Source organism: Mus musculus, chromosome 11 (genome assembly GCF_000001635.26).
Source record: "Mus musculus strain C57BL/6J chromosome 11, GRCm38.p6 C57BL/6J".
Taxonomy (NCBI): Eukaryota; Metazoa; Chordata; class Mammalia; order Rodentia; family Muridae; genus Mus; species Mus musculus.
In genome coordinates, this window is record NC_000077.6 from 121077123 (window position 1) to 121093749 (window position 16627).

The following is a 16627-nucleotide window of genomic DNA, read 5'->3' on the forward strand; positions in this document are numbered from 1 at the left end:
ACTTGAGATAATGCGGCTCAGTGTGTGGCATTCAGAGGCAGTTTTACAGGCAGTCTTACAGTCAGGTTGCAGACAGAACAAGCCAGAAAATTAGAAGGAGCCAGACCATTAGAACAGATTTCTAGAGTTTATTTGAGACCGGGAAGAGCAATTAAGTCAGAAGTTGAGGGAAGCCAGCCAGGTTCAGTCAGTCAGAGTGGAGAAGTTTGAGCCAGAACACCCGAGTTGACCAGCCAGCCAGCGTTCAGAAAGAGCTAAGAAAACGTATTCAGCACTAAGCCTTTGAGATCAGGTGAATAAAATGTACTTTTACACAGCATGCTACTGCATGCCTGTAATCTTAGCCCTTGGGAGGTAAAAGGATAAGGATTGGAAGATCAAGATCAGCCCCCATTGCATAACAAAGTCAAGGCTAATCTAGGCACATACATGAAACTCTGTCTCAAGAAACCAAAAGCAACAATAGCATTTTCTTTTTTAATTTAGGGTCTTTCTATACCTCCCGGGCTGACCTTGAACTTGAGGTTCTCCTGAATGTTGGTATGAGAGGTGTGTGCTTCTACTCTAGGACCTTTTTTATTTCTAATTTATTGTTGGTTTTGGTCTTGCCCTAGCTCCTCTTCAATCCACGAAGCCTCAGTCTAGTGACCACAAGAATCCAGACTTTACCCAACTGGTGTCATCACACACAAATGGCAGACACACAAAGAGGGTTTTAGAATCTCCTGCCCAGAGTGCCCTCCTTCCTGGAATCTGTCCATTCTACCCACCACTCCTCCCTCCACACATTTGTGGACTCACGGGGAGCACGGAGAGCAAGAGGAGCAAGGGGGAGCACGGGGAGCCAGTGTGCTTCTCCCAGGACTTCTTGCTCCTGGGGGATTTCTATTTTGTACATTGTCCATGCTAAGCCTTGCCAGTTTCTCATGGGGTTATCTGACTTCCGACTGGTTTATGAAACATTTGTGTTTAGAGAAGAACAAGGCTAATTCCCTTTTTGGTTACTTCTCTCTCTCATCTCTTTTCCTCAGTAACAAGAATACAGATACTTTCCTTGTCTGTTTTTATTTTCAAAGCTTCAAGTTTTAGTTTAAAAATGTCCCACCTTCTATTCTCTCCTTCCCTACAGGCCATAGGTTTTTAAATTGACAGGTGAGACATCCATACAACACACAGATGTTCTCTCTCTACACCCATATAGGTAAGATTAAAATACTTTAATTAAAAAAAAAAGGTCAGACATGGAGGCGCATACTCATAATCTTGCTACTGGGAAGTGGAAATAGGAAGTAGCCAGCTTAGCCTACTTGGTAAGCTCCAGCAAGAAAGCATGTCTCAAAAATGCAATGTAGACTGTGTCGAGGAGCAATACCTTCCACAAGTGTGTACATGCATCCACCCGCAAACATGCATCCTTACACACGCATATGTGCACATGAGTACACATGTGCGCACACACACAAGGCTCTTTTTGCCAAGTTCTCAACTCTGCCCTGAAGCTGTGTTGAAAACTGCCAGTGTGAGAGTCCTCTATGTGCAGCCATTACACTGGGTAAGCAGGACTCGATGCCCAACACACCATGAGCCCTGACACCAGGCAGCTGTGGTCTTGCCTTGGGCATTCACCTTTACCTTACAGGTTTCAGCAAGCAACTTTGACACCTGACTCAGCACCTGGCCAAAACAATCTCCCCTCCTTGGTTTTTATCTCCCTATAGATCTGTTTCCCAGCCAGAACGACAACTCTTATATCCTTCCTCCGCACCTACAAACTCAGCTTTTTAGTGCTTCCCACCCCTGTCCATCACCAGGATTCATATAACCAGTTCTCCAGCATTCTGGGAACCTGAATGGGTGGAATCATCTAGAAAGGTGTGGCAGGTCTCTTGAGGGGGCTTTCCATCTCTGACAAGATCCACATAACACTTTCCCTGAGATAATGTTATGAAACGCTTTCTCCAATTCTAACGTTTCTGCCAGGACACAACCTCATAAGTGATGGCTTTGCTGGGTCCCTGGGATTCCCTTCTGCTCTCAGAACTGCAGCCGCTGAAGAGAGGTCCCTTTCTGGGGTGCTGTCCCACCACAAATTGGGCTATGCACGGGGCTGGATCTCATCTTAACCTCCATCTGCCTCACCTCTTGGTCCAGAGGGAGACTCTGCCACTTCTGGGTCTTGTTTCCCACGTATCTCTTCAGTAGACAACACTGCTAGTGTTGGCAGTGGGGAAGGGACATCAGTGATGTCCTTTGGCTGTAGGTGTCTCAATGGACCATGCTATATAAAATACATTGCTCAGGCTCAGCACCATTGTATAATCTGCCCTGGAGCCTTGGCAAGTCATCTAAAGCCACCCCCCACTAAGACTGGTCAAAGCTACTGTTTTGTCACAGATGTCTGTCCTGTGGTGATCTAAGCTTTTTTGGGTCCCTTCTGGAGACCACCGAAGAATTCCTGGCCTCAGAGACACCACCTTTGTTCTTGTCCATCAGTAGACTTCCCTCTTCTGGGCCACAGGCTCTTTCTTCACTGCCTGCAGATGTCCTTTCAGAGACAGGGCTGTACCCCAGCTCCCCGACCTAGTTCCAGGCACAGCAGGCAGAGGGTAGACCAAGGTTTCTCCTGCCTGGAGGACATTATGTAAGGACATAATGCCAAGGGCCAGCCATCAACTGGAGACCCTCCCACCCATGGCCACAGATCCTGTTCCAGTCCCTTGGGAGAATTCAGAGCTTAGCAGTGTCACAGACCCAGTGGAGCATCTGCCTCTAGCTAAGATGTGAGGCCAGAAGCTGGAGGTCCTATCTGGCCATCTGCAGCCAGCACAGCACCCAGCTCAGTCAGATGCACAGTGGACCCTGGCTCAGATGGCAGCCAGCACATCCTTCATGGTAGTGGCCTGTTGTGTGTGTCCCCTCCGTGCCTAGCCCCCATGACATTTATGTCCTAGCATGTTACTAGGAAGCATAGCTGACACAGAAAGCCTCCACCTTTGTTGGTAACAGATATTCTCCTCCTTGCAAAACTTGAGACCTTTCAGGGCCGTACTTTCCAGAGACATCATAGCTACAACTCTTATACCCAAGACAGATAACTTGTTTTTCAAACTGCAGATATCAACTTGAAAGCGGGAGCTCTTTTGAGAGAGAGAGAGAGAGAGAGAGAGAGAGATCTTCAAAGAAAAAATAGGAGGGAGAATGGGAAGGAGTCACTGAACACCCTGGCGTCTGGCGTCTGGCTGGAAGCATGTGTGTGTATGAATGTGTGTGTGTATATGCATGTGTATGCATGTGTATGCGTGTATGTGTAAGTGTGTATGTGTGTGTACATGTATATGTGTGTATGTGTGTGCATATGTATATGTGTGTATATGTGTGCATGTGTAAATGTGCTTGTGTGTATGCATGTGTATGTGTGTCCATGTGCATGTATACGTGTACTTGTGTGTGTGTGTGTGCGCGCTGTGGGTACATGTGGGCATGTGTGAATGTTCAGGATGTGGATGTGAGAGAGGGCAAAGGTTCAGGATCCTACATAAAAGTGTGCACACAGCTTTGGGTGATGAGATGCTGCAGGAACCCGTGCTACCGGACAAGTACATTTTTGTCATTCACAGGCCTGGAGCACTCTTGGTCCTCCCTTCCTTCAAGTCCTCCACATTCATGTTTTGAGGGCAGAGAGGAGGACTCTGTGCTACCTGTCCCACTCTGTGAATGTGAAGAACTAGAGCTATGCTTGCCTCTACCCCTCCAGAGCTACGCCTGAGGCACCCGAAACACACAGGCCCTGCTGAATGCTGTCCACAGCCCTGCCTCCTGTGTTTCCTGAATCCCAGGCTGATGGCCTGGCTCTTCTTTGCTCATCCCTTATGTGAGGCAGCCCCCACTCCACAAAACCCTCAGCCCACAGAGAACCTGGGTGCCCTCAAGTCCTCTCTTCCGCACACCCCAGCCTCTCACCTGTCCCTTCTCCAGCAAGCTCTCCAATGTTACCTCCACTGCTGCCCTGGATGACTGAACTTGTCCAAGCCAACGGGAAACTGAAAGCCTGGAGGGAGGGGCTAGATGAGGCAGCCTGTCCTGTTCCTTGCCAGACACTCTGTAGGAAGGCATTCAACTTCCAGGAACTTCTCTGAGTTAATGTAACAGCACCATGAGTTTCTTAGTGATTCTCTCATGCATATGTTTTGTAGAAGTCTCGTATTAGCTTCATTAGTTGCGTCTCAGGAACCCTGGAGGAGGGTCCAGGCTTTTTCTAGGAAATCCCTGGCTGGAGCTGATGTTTGATTCAGGGTTTAGGGGCTGCTCTTTTGGGAGCTGTGTGGGTTTGTTTTCCTGCAGGGGTCAGGTCAGAATGTGCCTTAGGGTTGAGCTATGGAAGACAGCTTGGTTCATCTGGTTATCCTTGGGGTGTTTGACAGGGGTAAGATGGAATGGGCAGGAGTGACATCCTTTGTCAGCCCTACTGTAAAATGCCAGAACAGAGATCTTGCCAATCTACACTAGGGTCCTATGCCTTGTAGACAAACCCTGGAGGACACCCTGGCCCCACCTGAAATATGTCAGATTCAAGGAGACTGCAGGCATTTGACAACTGCTCCTTGCAAAGAGTTTTCGCAACAAGGATTACGTTTGAGAAGCTTCACTGTGAGAAGCAGAGACTGCTGTCCACCACTGCTATAGAAAGGACGGGCTGCTGTAGACCCAATCTTAAGCCAGCCCCATGCTCAGCTCCAGTATCCCTCATGGCTTAGCAGGGCTGTGGGGTCAGCTCAGTGCCCGCACTGTTAATTTTCTCGTGGACAGTGGAAGGAGGAGTCTATGGCTGTAGATGCAATGAGGGACCCTGGGATGATCTGCTTGTGGGGCAGGAGATAGATTGTGAGACCCTGAAGAGGGTTGGTTTACATCCCGAGTGACTTTGTGAGCTGTGATGAGACATTTATAAAGCCTATGCCCACATGAATACAGTGGACACTAGGGCAAGACTTTAGGCCCCACGGTGACTCTGTAAGGTGTCTATGGCCTTGTGTAGATCCAGTGGGAGAACACTAAGATGACTGCTCTATGGGTGAAGATCCCTGGAGGGGCTGGGCAGTAGGCATACTTTTGCACATCGAGCCTTAACTTGGCATGCTGGCACAGGGATGAATAGCAATCTCTGGACACTAAAAGAAGTCCCTACAGTCTCCAGGCACAATGCAACCAAGCCTCAAAGAAAGTTACTGATGGACAGTTGGATGTGGTTCCTCTCTGCCCCACCCTCTGCCCAATTACAGAAAGAAAAAGGAAGAAAAAGAAGCTGACTGCAACTCTGGGAGCCTGCCGCTATGGGGATGAGCAGGAGGGACCTGATGTCCCACAGGCGGAACATCTAGAACGTCACAGGTATTCAGGAAATGAGAAGGGCTAGGGACACACTGAGCCTAGGAGAATGGCCTGCAGCCCAGAGTACAGAGCTGACCACAGAGAACAATGTCCTTTGTGCTCTTTCAAAGCAGTAAGTTCCTTCAAGTTCTCAGATAAAAACAAAAAGCTCACAGCCTCCCTCAGGAAAGACAAGACCGTATGAGTGTGGAATCCAGCCGTTGCATAGGATCCTGAGGCTGGGCAGAACTCTCCAGGGTTCTGCAGAGACACCCCCCTGCCATCTCATTTCACATGGGAGAGAAATCCCAATGACCATGACCTCATGTCTTCTAGATCCTTGTCCCTGTCCCCAGACTGCAGCCCAAGTTTCTGTTGCCCTTTTCCCTGCTCTGGTTGCATCTCGCAGGCAGGGCCATCAAGGTCTTTGTATGTCTGAAGGGGCCTCTGGCCTATGGGGCAAAGCTTCCGGTGGTGAGGGGTTAAGTGATGGCTGAGGTACCAGTATCTCATCACAGAGATGCCCTTCACAGTTAAGTAAAGTTTGTTTCCTCTGAAACCGCCCACACACGGTGAAAGTGAAACCAGTTTGTGTATTTTGAAAGTAATAAGGAAAAAGAGAAGAGCAAGCAGGCTAGAATAATCCCAGCTGTACAGTGGCAGTCAGGCCAGCTTCCTTTTTAATTCTCTTTCTCCATTTCTCTTTCAGTGGTAAGCATGCTCTCTAGTCCAGCATCCCGGGTCTCTTTCAATATTCACAGCCCTGTTCCATCACATGGGTGGAGAAGGGCCACGAGTGTCCATTCAGCCTTGGCAAGTCTCCTGACCAACATCTTCTCTGCCAGGGTACTCTGCCATCTTGTATCTCACCCCCAGGTTTTCAGGGCATTATGTTTTTTGAGAACCTTTTACAATTTATTCAGTAGCATTTGAGAAGTGCCAAGTGTGTATCTCTGCTGTCTCCTGAGGCTTTATGCTAATGTGTGGCTTGGCTTGCTCTGTAAGTTCTTTCTGAAGCTTGCTGGTGGTTTTTGTGACTTCTTGCTCACATAGAGGATCGTTACCGGACGTGTCCTATGTTCTTGACCCATGGTGTGTTCTATGTTTGGGAAGCAAAGCTCTATAGGTGTTCCCATGCGCAGCTGGCCAATGGCATGGATTATTTAGTAGCTGATTTGGACTGAAGAGAACCCTTTCTGATGGAGAGAAGTGTGTTGTAGTCTGTTCCTCCTGCACTAGGATTCTTTTGGTGTGTGTGTGTGTGTGTGTGTGTGTGTGTGTGTGTGTGTGTGTGTGTTGAGAGAGGGTCTCATGTAGCCCAGGCTAGGCTGGGACTCAATGAGTGAATGAGAAGTCCCCTGCCCCCATCTCCACAATGCTGGGATTGTAGATGTGTAGCCCTATGCCCAGAAATGCTAGATTTATTTATTTATTTATTTATTTATTTAGAGACCAGGTCTCACTATGTAGCCCTGGCTAGCCTAGGATTCAGCATGTAGACCAGGTTGGCATTGAACTCACAGAAATCTGCCTGCCTCTGCCTCCCAGATTCTAGGAATGTTGGGATTATTATACCACAGAATAGACTTTCAGGACTAGTCAATACTACACAAAGTTAGAATTTATTTAAAGAAAGGATTTGGGGCCATGGCAGAGGCTCAGTCCGTGAGCACTTCTGTGTAAGAGAATCGTCAGCACTCACAGTAAAAGCAAGCACAACAGCACAGACTTGTAACACCAGCCTTGGGTAGAGAGAGACAAGAGGACCTGTGGAGCTTGCTGGCCAGACAGTTTAGCCCATAAGCCCCAGGTTCAGTGAGGGATTCAGTTTCAAAAAAACTAAGGCGGAGGGGCTAACGTGATAGCTCTGTGGGTAAGAACACTTGCTGCATGAGCAAAAGGACCTACATTGAGTCCCTAGCACCCGGTGAGAAGCTCGAATTGGCTGTGTGCCTCTGTGATCCCGGTGGGATGAGGAAGAGATACAGGGCAATCGGGGAGCATGCTGGCTAGCCAGGCAGCCTAGCCAAAGAGCCAGCAAACTTCACGCTCTGAGAGAGATCCCATCTCAAGAGACTAAGGGAGCAACAGAGCTGGACGGCCAACACACACGCATGTACCACACACGGAGACACACATACTTACATTGAAGAAATGACTGGATGATTGAAAATGCCCAGTGTTGACCTTTGGCCTTCACAAGCACACTTGTGTGTGCACATTCTCTCCTCCGAACATCCCCTCCACCCCACCCCCCCCACCCCACCCCACACGCACGCACGCATACACACACAGAGAGAGAGAGAGAGAGAGAGAGAGAGAGAGAGAGGGAGAGAGAGAGAGAGAGATTTAATATAGGTTTAACTGTGAGAGAGGGAGAGAAAGGGATTTTTCTCTTTAAAACTTTTGATGTTTATCTTGGTGGGGGAGTGGTATATGTGCCATATATATATGTGTGTGTGTGTGTGTGAGTGTGTGTGTGTGTGTGTGTGTGTGTGTGTGTTTAAGTCAGAGGACAACCTCTAGGAGTGTCTTCTTCAATACCATGAAGGTGCCCGAGGTAGAATACAGGTGTCTGGCTTGCTGATAAGCAGCACCTTTACACAGATGAGCGATCTTGAGAGAGTCTTAAGGGCAACAAGCACCCTAGAACATCACACACTTCTCAGGAGAATCCTAAGTATAGCTACATGCATGGATTTCGTGGTTTCTGCAGTCATGATGCTCAAAGGTTTTTAAGGTTAAATATCAATGTTTCAGTATACTTATGTTGATCTAAGGAGTTTGTTGAATGAGATCACAGGGTAGTTTCTCTCCAGCGCACTGGGCAGTTACAGGTGGATAAGATAGAAACATAAGTCCGATAAATCATTGACATACTGAGTCATCAGGAATTCATTGTGTGCTTTGACTGTGAACAGGGTTCATTATCTTGCTTTTGCGGTTAGAAAATTATGGGTCTATGGACCAGAAAGGAATAAGGCTAAATTCAAAGGTTGTGTATGTTAGAATGTAAACATGATTCACTGATACTTTAAATCCCGTTTGAATTATGTCTATAAAAAGATTTCTAGAGAGCATAGTGGCTTATGCCTGTAATTCTAGCATTTTGGAGGGTGGAGCAGGAAAATTTCCACAGATTTTAAGGTCAACCTTGACTACAGAGTGGAAAAACAGCAGTGGATTCTGTAGGTAACCCTCAGAGTTGATTTTGTCAGGAAGAAATCTTACTTCTGAGCTGAGTGAGGGGCTCATTTTTTTCTTCCCATATCCCTGAACTTTCCAGTCAGCCTCACTTTGCTGCTGTTGGCTTGTAAATGTAGGATGCCAAATGATTATAAAGGATTAAAGAAGGCACAGCACTCAAAGAAGTCCCCAAAACTCAGGAAAAAAAAATCACACACCCGCAAAAACCGTCTGCAGCTGGCAAGATCAAGCCCTGCCAGAGCAGGAAGCAAATCCCAGTCAGCTGCTGTGGGCAATCTGCAGGAGCCCCACACCTTACACCTGGGCTTAAAACGGAAACACAGTCTTATAATATTTCTGTGTTTTTAAAGAAACCCAAGTCCTCACTACAGGTGCTCATCCCAAGACTGACAACCTGATAACCCGAGTTAAACTCCTGCAGGCCATGTGGTGGACATCATAGACCCTGTACTGACACACACACAAGTAATAAAGACAACAGTGGTAAGTAATAAGGAAAGCCTTTGGAGGTCCAAAGCCATCAAGCCACAGCGGCTCAGCACGGTAACCCCAGCGCTCTGTAGCAAGTGACGAAGGCAGTCAGTGCCTTTACCAGCGGAACCATTTCACCAGCCTCAGAAGACATTTTAAATATAGATTTTAATCATGAGGGTTAAGAGAAGGAAAGAGGCACTTGAGGAGAAGGCAAGACATACCTAGAGCACTGGCCACAAATAGCAGAGATTAAGCGTCTGAGTGGCGTTTGAATGATTCTTTTCAGAGGTTGCTGATGAGGTCACCATGTGGTTTCTGAGCCGCATGTGGCAGGATTGCTACAACAAAGTTAAAGTCCAGATATCACAGGATGGAGGAAGGTTGGACGTTGCTCCTGTACACAAAGCTAATTGTCATGCATTGTATCACTGCACAGGCAAAGGAGTAGCACCTGACTTGGGATTAGTTACATTGAAGCCTTCTGGCTGGTTCCTTAACTATTTTATTATTTGTCCTTTGTCATTTAGTATAAAATAACTAGAAACAGAAGGACTACTAACTGCCTGTCAACAACTTTCACAACAAATGTTAATTTTCCTTCTTCCTGGAGACAGGGTTTTGTTACTAAAGTTTTAAAGGTGAATGCTCCTGGCTGTTTTAGACAACAAATGAAAATGATTACTTTAATAGCTTCCTTACACAGATCACTGTCTTACTTTTTTCACTTGTTTTATTTTGTTGAAACAGTCTCTCTGCGTAGGTTAGGTTGGCCTTGAAATCATAAAGAGCTGCCTGACTCTGCTTCCCAAGTGCTGGGCCTGAAGGCTTGTGCCACTATGCCAGTCTTACTGTCTTGGTTTTGTTTCCCATTGGTGAGATAAAGTACCCGAAAAAAAATCATCTTAAGAGAGAAATGGTTTCTTTGGCTCACAATTCCAAGTCACATTCTGTCATTTTGGAGACTTCAGGGCAGCAGAAGTGAGGCAGTCATACATCACACTGATAGTTGGGAGTAGAGAGCAATGAGCTAACGCATGCGTGCTAATACTGAATTCACTTTCTGCACTCTTACCCAGGACCCCTGCCCAGGGAATGCCCTCCCACATTAATTAACATAATTAAGATAATTACTGATTCTCACTGGCCTTCTTCCAGGTGGTTCTAGGTTATATGAAGTTGACAATGAAAACCGGCCATCACAGTCACCCTAGGTTTACAGAAGACTAGTCATTTTGAACTATCTAGGGGACACCAAGATAGTATCGATTTAATATTATTTCATAGTTAACACAAATTAAAATAAACGTCTTCTCTATTCTCTTGTTTTTCTGAGTTCTTTATTTCTGTTTTTAACTTGTTACCAAAGACTTAAGGTTCCCTGGGTGTGGCAGAAACCTAAATAGTTCAACAGAACCCAGATTTTCCCAAAAGAAGCCCCAGAGTGGCCTATTCCACCCCCCCCCCCGCCCCCATCTTGTTGACAAAGGCTAAAACATCAGACAGGTAGCAGACTGTAGGTGAAGGGCGTGACCACACTGATATTTTCAGTGAACTTTGGCAGGACTGGGAGCTAGTTCAGTAGGCTGAGTAGTAGAATGAAGACTGGGATTTGAACCCTAGAATCCAAGCAGAGAATCTGGGTCCAGTTCCCAGCCACCCATACGATGATGTCGCCCAGCCATTTGTCAATCCAAGGCCATCAAGAGACCCTGTCTCAAAACAAGGTGGGCAGTTCTGGTCTACTACAGATGCAGAAACAGTCACTATAAATGGTTAGATATCAAGGCACCCACCCCAATGGCTCAACAGAACCCTCATGGCCCAGAAACCCCCTGAAAGATGAGGATCTCACACTTCCTGTTAAACAAATCGCAGAAATTAAAATTAACTCAGAATGAGCACAAAGAGCGCCTTAGAGTCTCCAGACCAACCAGGAAAAGGATGTAAAGTCCGCGGGAGGTCACTGCCTCCTCAGCATAAACACACAGGCAGTCTGGCCTAAAGCTGAGTTTCAAAGAAAAAGCAAGTCTCTGCCATATGGATCCCTCCAAGAGAATCTTAGGAAACAGAGAATCTGCCAAAGCATGGGACACTTCCACTCAGTGCCTCATAAGAAACACTAAGATTGCTCTTCTTTCAAAACCTGGAAGATCGCCAGGCAGTGGTGGCGCACACCTTTAATCCCAGCACTTGGGAGGAAGAGGCAGGCGAATTTCTGAGTTTGAGGCCAGCCTGGTCTACAGAGTGAGTTCCAGGACAGCCAGGGCTACACAGAGAAACCCTGTCTCGAAAAACCAAAAACCAAAAACCAAAACCAAACAAACAAAAACAAAACAAAACAACCCCCACGCCCCCCTGGAGGATCAGTAAGATGGCCCAGAAGGGAAAGATGCTTGCCACCAGGCTGGCAACCTCAGCTTGATCCTGGGGACCCACATGGTGGAAGAAAAGTACCACTTCCTGCAGGTTGTGTACACACATATGCATGCACGCACATGCACACGCACACACGTAAAAAACAAACAAGTCAACACTTTTGGAGGGACACAGGATCTCACTATATAGTTTATAGTTATATCCTTGCTGACCTGGAACTTACTACATAGACCAGGCTAGCTTCAAATTCACAGAAATACACCCGTTTTTCCATCCTAAGTGCTAGGATTAAAGATACATTCCACCCTGGCCTGCCCAATTTCTTTTTAAATTGGGAATGGCTCAGCAGTGTGGCACTCGCCTGTGGTTCCAGTATTTGGGAGGTAGAGGGAAGAATATCAGGAGTTCAAGGCCAGCCTGAGCTACATCATACTCTGTTTCCACAGCAACACAAAATATTGAGAATGCTTTTTCTGTGAGAATGTACAGTCCCTACCCCGTTTCCCCAGGTCTGTATCCTTCACTGGCCTCCCAGTTTCTCTCAGTGAGGGCAGCAGTAATGTCTTCAGGTTAGATCAGCATTCGTGTGTGAGTCCAGCCCAAGCTAATCTCACGCTTATCTCTCTTACGTCACTCATGCCACTGCTGATAATGGACAGGTGCTGGCATCTGTCTTGGCACTTGGTCTCTAAATAGAGCCAAATGCTACTTGTTAAAATAGAATCGCCTGGGGCAGGCACAGCCTGAAGCCACCACTCCACAGAATGTGGAGACCTGTAGAGCAATCAAAGCTGGTTTCCCCAAGCAGTCAGCATCTTCAGCATTTAGCTGTGGCTCCGATTTAGAATCCGCTGTGCTAGGGTCAGGGGGTTGGCAGAAGAAGCTATGCCAAGGACAAGTGACAAAGGGGCAGCCACCGAGACAGGAGTACCTCTTTGGAAAGAACAAAACGGGGGTGGTGTGGGGTGGGTGGGTGGAGGGGACTAGGGGTGTTTGGGGGGTGGGGGGAGGGGGGCATGAGAAGAAGTCATGGGGCATGCTAGCATCTGGACCATACGACAAAAATAAAAATAAAGCAGTATATTAGTGCAAAGTGATCCTTTCTGTCTTAACCATGCTTTTTTAAAAATCTCGTGTGTGTGTGTGTGTGTATGTGTGTGTGTATGTGTGTGTGTGTGTGTGTGTGTGTGTGTTTGTGTGTGTGTGTGTGTCTGTCTCTGTGTCTCTGTGTATATATTCAGTATCACACCCAGGATTTTGTGCATCTTAAGCAAGGGCTCTACTACTGAGCTACATCCCAGCCCTGCACTGTCCCTCCCCAGACCCTGCACACACAGCCCAGCCCCTGTGCACCCCTAGCCCCTGTACACCCCTAGCCCCTGTGCACTCCCAGTCCCTGAGTGCTCCCCAGCCCCTGCACACACACCCCAGCCCCTGCACACCCTGTGCACCTCCAGTCCCTTTGTGTCCCCCAGCCCTTGCACACACACATATCCCCTGCACACCCCCAGCTCCTGTGAACCCCCAGTCCCTGTGTGCCCCAGCCCCTGCACAGCCCCCTGCCTCTGTGTGCCCCCCCCTTTTACTATTATTTTTCAGAAATGATCTCAGGTAGCTTAGCTTGCCTTGAATTGCTGAGTGGCTCTTGAACTTCTGATCCTCCTGCCTTTGACTCTCAAGTGCTGAAATTACAGATCTTTTCTTAGCAATGGGTGGATTTTCCCAAGGTGATAAGAGGAGGAGATAAGTATATGAGGAGATAAGTGTACCCCACACATTGTTGACAAAGGATAAAACATCAGACAGGTAGCAGACTGTAGGTGAAGGGCGTGACCACACTGATATTTAGTGAACTTTGGCAGGACTGGGAGCTAGTTCAGTAGACTGAGTAGTAGAATGAAGACTGGGATTTGAACCCTAGAATTCAAGCAGAGAATCTGGGTCCAGTTCCCAGCCACCCATACGATGGCTCCCAGCCATTTGTCAACTCAAGGCCATCAAGAGACCCTGTCTCAAAACAAGGTGGGCAGTTCTGGTCTACATTCATGTGCACAGGCATGTATAGACAAACACAAAGAGGAAAAAGTTGCCTCTCATATCAGCTGGGTATGTTGGCACACATATTCCCAGTATTTGGGAGATGAATGCAGGAAGTACAAAGGTTCAAGGCCAGCCTCAGCTACTTGAAATCCGCCTCAAAATAAATAAATAAATAAATAAATAAATAAATAAATAAAAATAAAACTGGCTCTTTGTGCCAGAATATCCCTGAGAGGTATTTTCCTACCGCCCCCAGGCTCCCTTAGCCACTGTGTTTTGCATAAGCGGAGTAATAGGCTCTTACTCCAAGACTTGGCCTTACACCCACACTGCGCACCTGTTTGCTTAGCATCAGTTGTCCCTTACTCTGCTCTTGTAGGTTTCTTAAGTTCTTTTGAGAGTACTTTCTTAAAACAAACAACAAAATGGCAGATATACAAATCTCCCCAACAAGATCAGACTTGCAGGCAGCTCTCAGCACCTGTCTTCTGTTGACATCCTAGACTTAGCATTGCTGTTACAGGAATCACGTTCCGGAGGCAGGAATTAGCAGAAGGAAACCCACAGTCTGAGTCATGGAGAGGGAGGGGAAAGTGAAAGCTTCCAGTTTCTTTTCATTGTTTCCTTTAGCTATGTTAAGCTCTGTGGTGTCAGAGAGTAAAACAAAGTCACGAGATCCAGGAGAGCGATCAGAGCTGAGCTAACCCTCTCCTGAGGGGTGGCTGGCAAGTCCTTCCTTAGGCCACTCTCAGCCAGGGCGTTCGATGTCCTGCAGGAATTTAAATTCATTCTCTCCCTACCTCCTCCACCTTCCTTCCTTCCTTCCTTCCTTCCTTCCTTCCTTCCTTCCTTCCTTCCTTCCTTCCTTCCTCCCTCTCTCTCTCTCTCTCTCTCTCTCTCTCTCTCTCTCTCTTTCTTTCTTTCACCAAAAACATCTTTATTTTTTTAGTCTTTAAAAAAACAAGACAACCGGGGCCTAGCAAACACAGAAGTGGATGCTCACAGTCAGCTATTGGATGGATCACAGGGCCCCCAATGGAGGAGCTAGAGAAAGTACCCAAGGAGCTAAAGGGATCTGCAACCCTATAGGTGGAACAACAATATGAGCTAACCAGTACCCCCTTGGAGCTCGTGTCTCTAGCTACATATGTATCAGAAGATGGCCTAGTCGGCCATCATTGGAAAGAGAGGCCCATTGGTCTTGCAAACTTTATATGCCTCAGTACAGGGAAAAGCCAGGGCCAAGAAGTGGGAGTGGGTGGGTAGGGGAGTGGGGAGGGGAGGGTATGGGGGACTTTTGGGATAGCACTGGAAATGTAAATGAAGAAAATACCTAAAAAAAAAAAAAAGACAAAACAAAACTTCCCAAATTAACCATGACTAGCTTAGAAAAATGGATGTATATCTTCAAAGAGTTTCCCTTTAATGGAAACTTCACTTTATAGAATCTAAATGTTAAAGGTTTGAAAAAGCACTCGGGAGGCAGAGGCAGGCAGATTTCTGAGTTCGAGGCTAGCCTGGTAACAAAGTGAGTTCCAGGACAGCCAGGGCTACAGAGAGAAACCCTGTCTCAAAACAAAACAAAAAACAAAAAACAAAAAACAAAAAACAAAAAACAAAAAAAACAAAAAAACAAAAAACCAAAAAAACAAAAAAACAAAAAAACAAAAAACAAAACAAAACCCAAAAAACAAAACAAAAAACAAAAAAAAAAAGCCCAAAAAATGGTTTTGGGGAAAAAAAAAAGCCGGAATCTAGCATAAGTCTAGGAAATCCATTCATCCTTCAGCCCTCCTCCAGGAACCACCATTTAGAATTTGATCTAACTTTGTAATTCTTTCTGGTGTAATTTCAAAATCTGTGACATCTTCCAACACCATATTGACAAAGTCATCAAATCCTAGAAATGTGCCAACAATTTCTTTATCACTCTTCATCACAATGTGAACTCTTGATCCTATACACTTATCCACAACTCTGATCTGAAGACAGAAAAGTCCAAGCTGAGAACTGGGACTACTCTCCGTGCATCTTACGGTCCAGCTCAAAAGGAAGGCCGAGCATGTCCTTCACTAAGTGGGACCTTCACCAACCACTGACAGGCAAAACCGTCTGTCAGTCTTCCCAGCCACGCCAATGGCAGGAGAGCCGGGCCTGAAGGCCCAGCCTCAGCCCCCAACGTAGAACTGCAGCAACCTGCACCCTCCTGAAACAAGACTTTTACCTGATGGTCCTTCACTGCTTTCTTCAGGAAGGTGTATCCCCAGGCTGGCCTCAATCTGTTCTACATAACCAAGGATGGCCTTGAACATTTTATCCCCCTGCCTCTAGCTTCCACGTGTGCTGGTATTATAGACAGTGTCTGGCTTATTGGATGCTGAGGCCAAACCCAGGGCTTCGTGAATGGTAGGCGAGTAGTTTATCAACTGTGCTGCACGTCTTACAGTGAAACTTGGGTTGTTTAGCGTTCCAGTTTCATTTTGCTGCTTCCTCGTGGGTAACCAGCTTCCTGAGAACTTGGTCACTGTCACTCCTTATGCAAGTAGGCAGCTTTATGACTCTTGGCACTCCTGGTTTTGAGCACACCTCTAAGTGGCAAGCCCTGAGATTTGTAGGCCTCAGGCTGTCTGACTCCTTAAGGTCCAGTGGTTTATAATGAGACACAATTCTAGGTTTTTGGGGAGGGTCAGGGTTAGGCAGAGTTTCACTATACAGCCATGGCTGGACCTTGCTCTGTAGACCAGGCTGTCCTGAAAGAGTTCTTTCTGCCTGCCTCTGCCTCCTGAGCGCTGGGATTAGAGGCATGCTGGGCACCATTCCAGGGGTTTGTTTGTAATTGTTATAGTACTTTGGCTTCTGTGTCCTATTCTTTTTTATGCAGAACAGATGAAGAACAAGATTTCTACTGGTTCCTGGTTTTGGTTTTTAATGGTTTGTTTTTTTTTGAGACAGGGTTTCTCTGTGTAGCCCTGGCTGTCCTAGAACTCACTCTGTAGACCAGGCTGGCCTTGAACTCAGAGATCTGCCTGCCTCTGCCTCCCGAGTGCTGGGATTAAAGGCATGCACCACCACTACCCAAGTGATGCTTTCTTATTTTTAAAACTTATCTCTATTAATCTTAATGTGTATTTATTATTTTAGTTTATATGTATGTCTTTATATG

At 46.7% G+C, this 16627-nt stretch overlaps 1 protein-coding gene across 5 annotated transcripts in view; it reads right to left on the bottom strand.

The window, feature by feature from the left end:
- Window positions 1-16627, bottom strand: part of Sectm1a (secreted and transmembrane 1A) — a 29759-nt gene that overhangs the window by 9728 nt on the left and 3404 nt on the right. Inside the window, exon 1 of one of the 5 annotated variants that reach the window (XM_017314413.1) lies at window positions 9270-9386. The exons of 2 other annotated variants lie outside the window; for them this stretch is intronic. The gene's annotated coding sequence lies outside the window, so the exon portion shown is untranslated. Of the gene's footprint in view, window positions 1-3960; window positions 4032-9269; window positions 9387-16627 lie in introns of those variants that run through there. 2 more of the 5 variants (XM_017314414.1, NM_145373.2) reach the window with 2 other exon arrangements.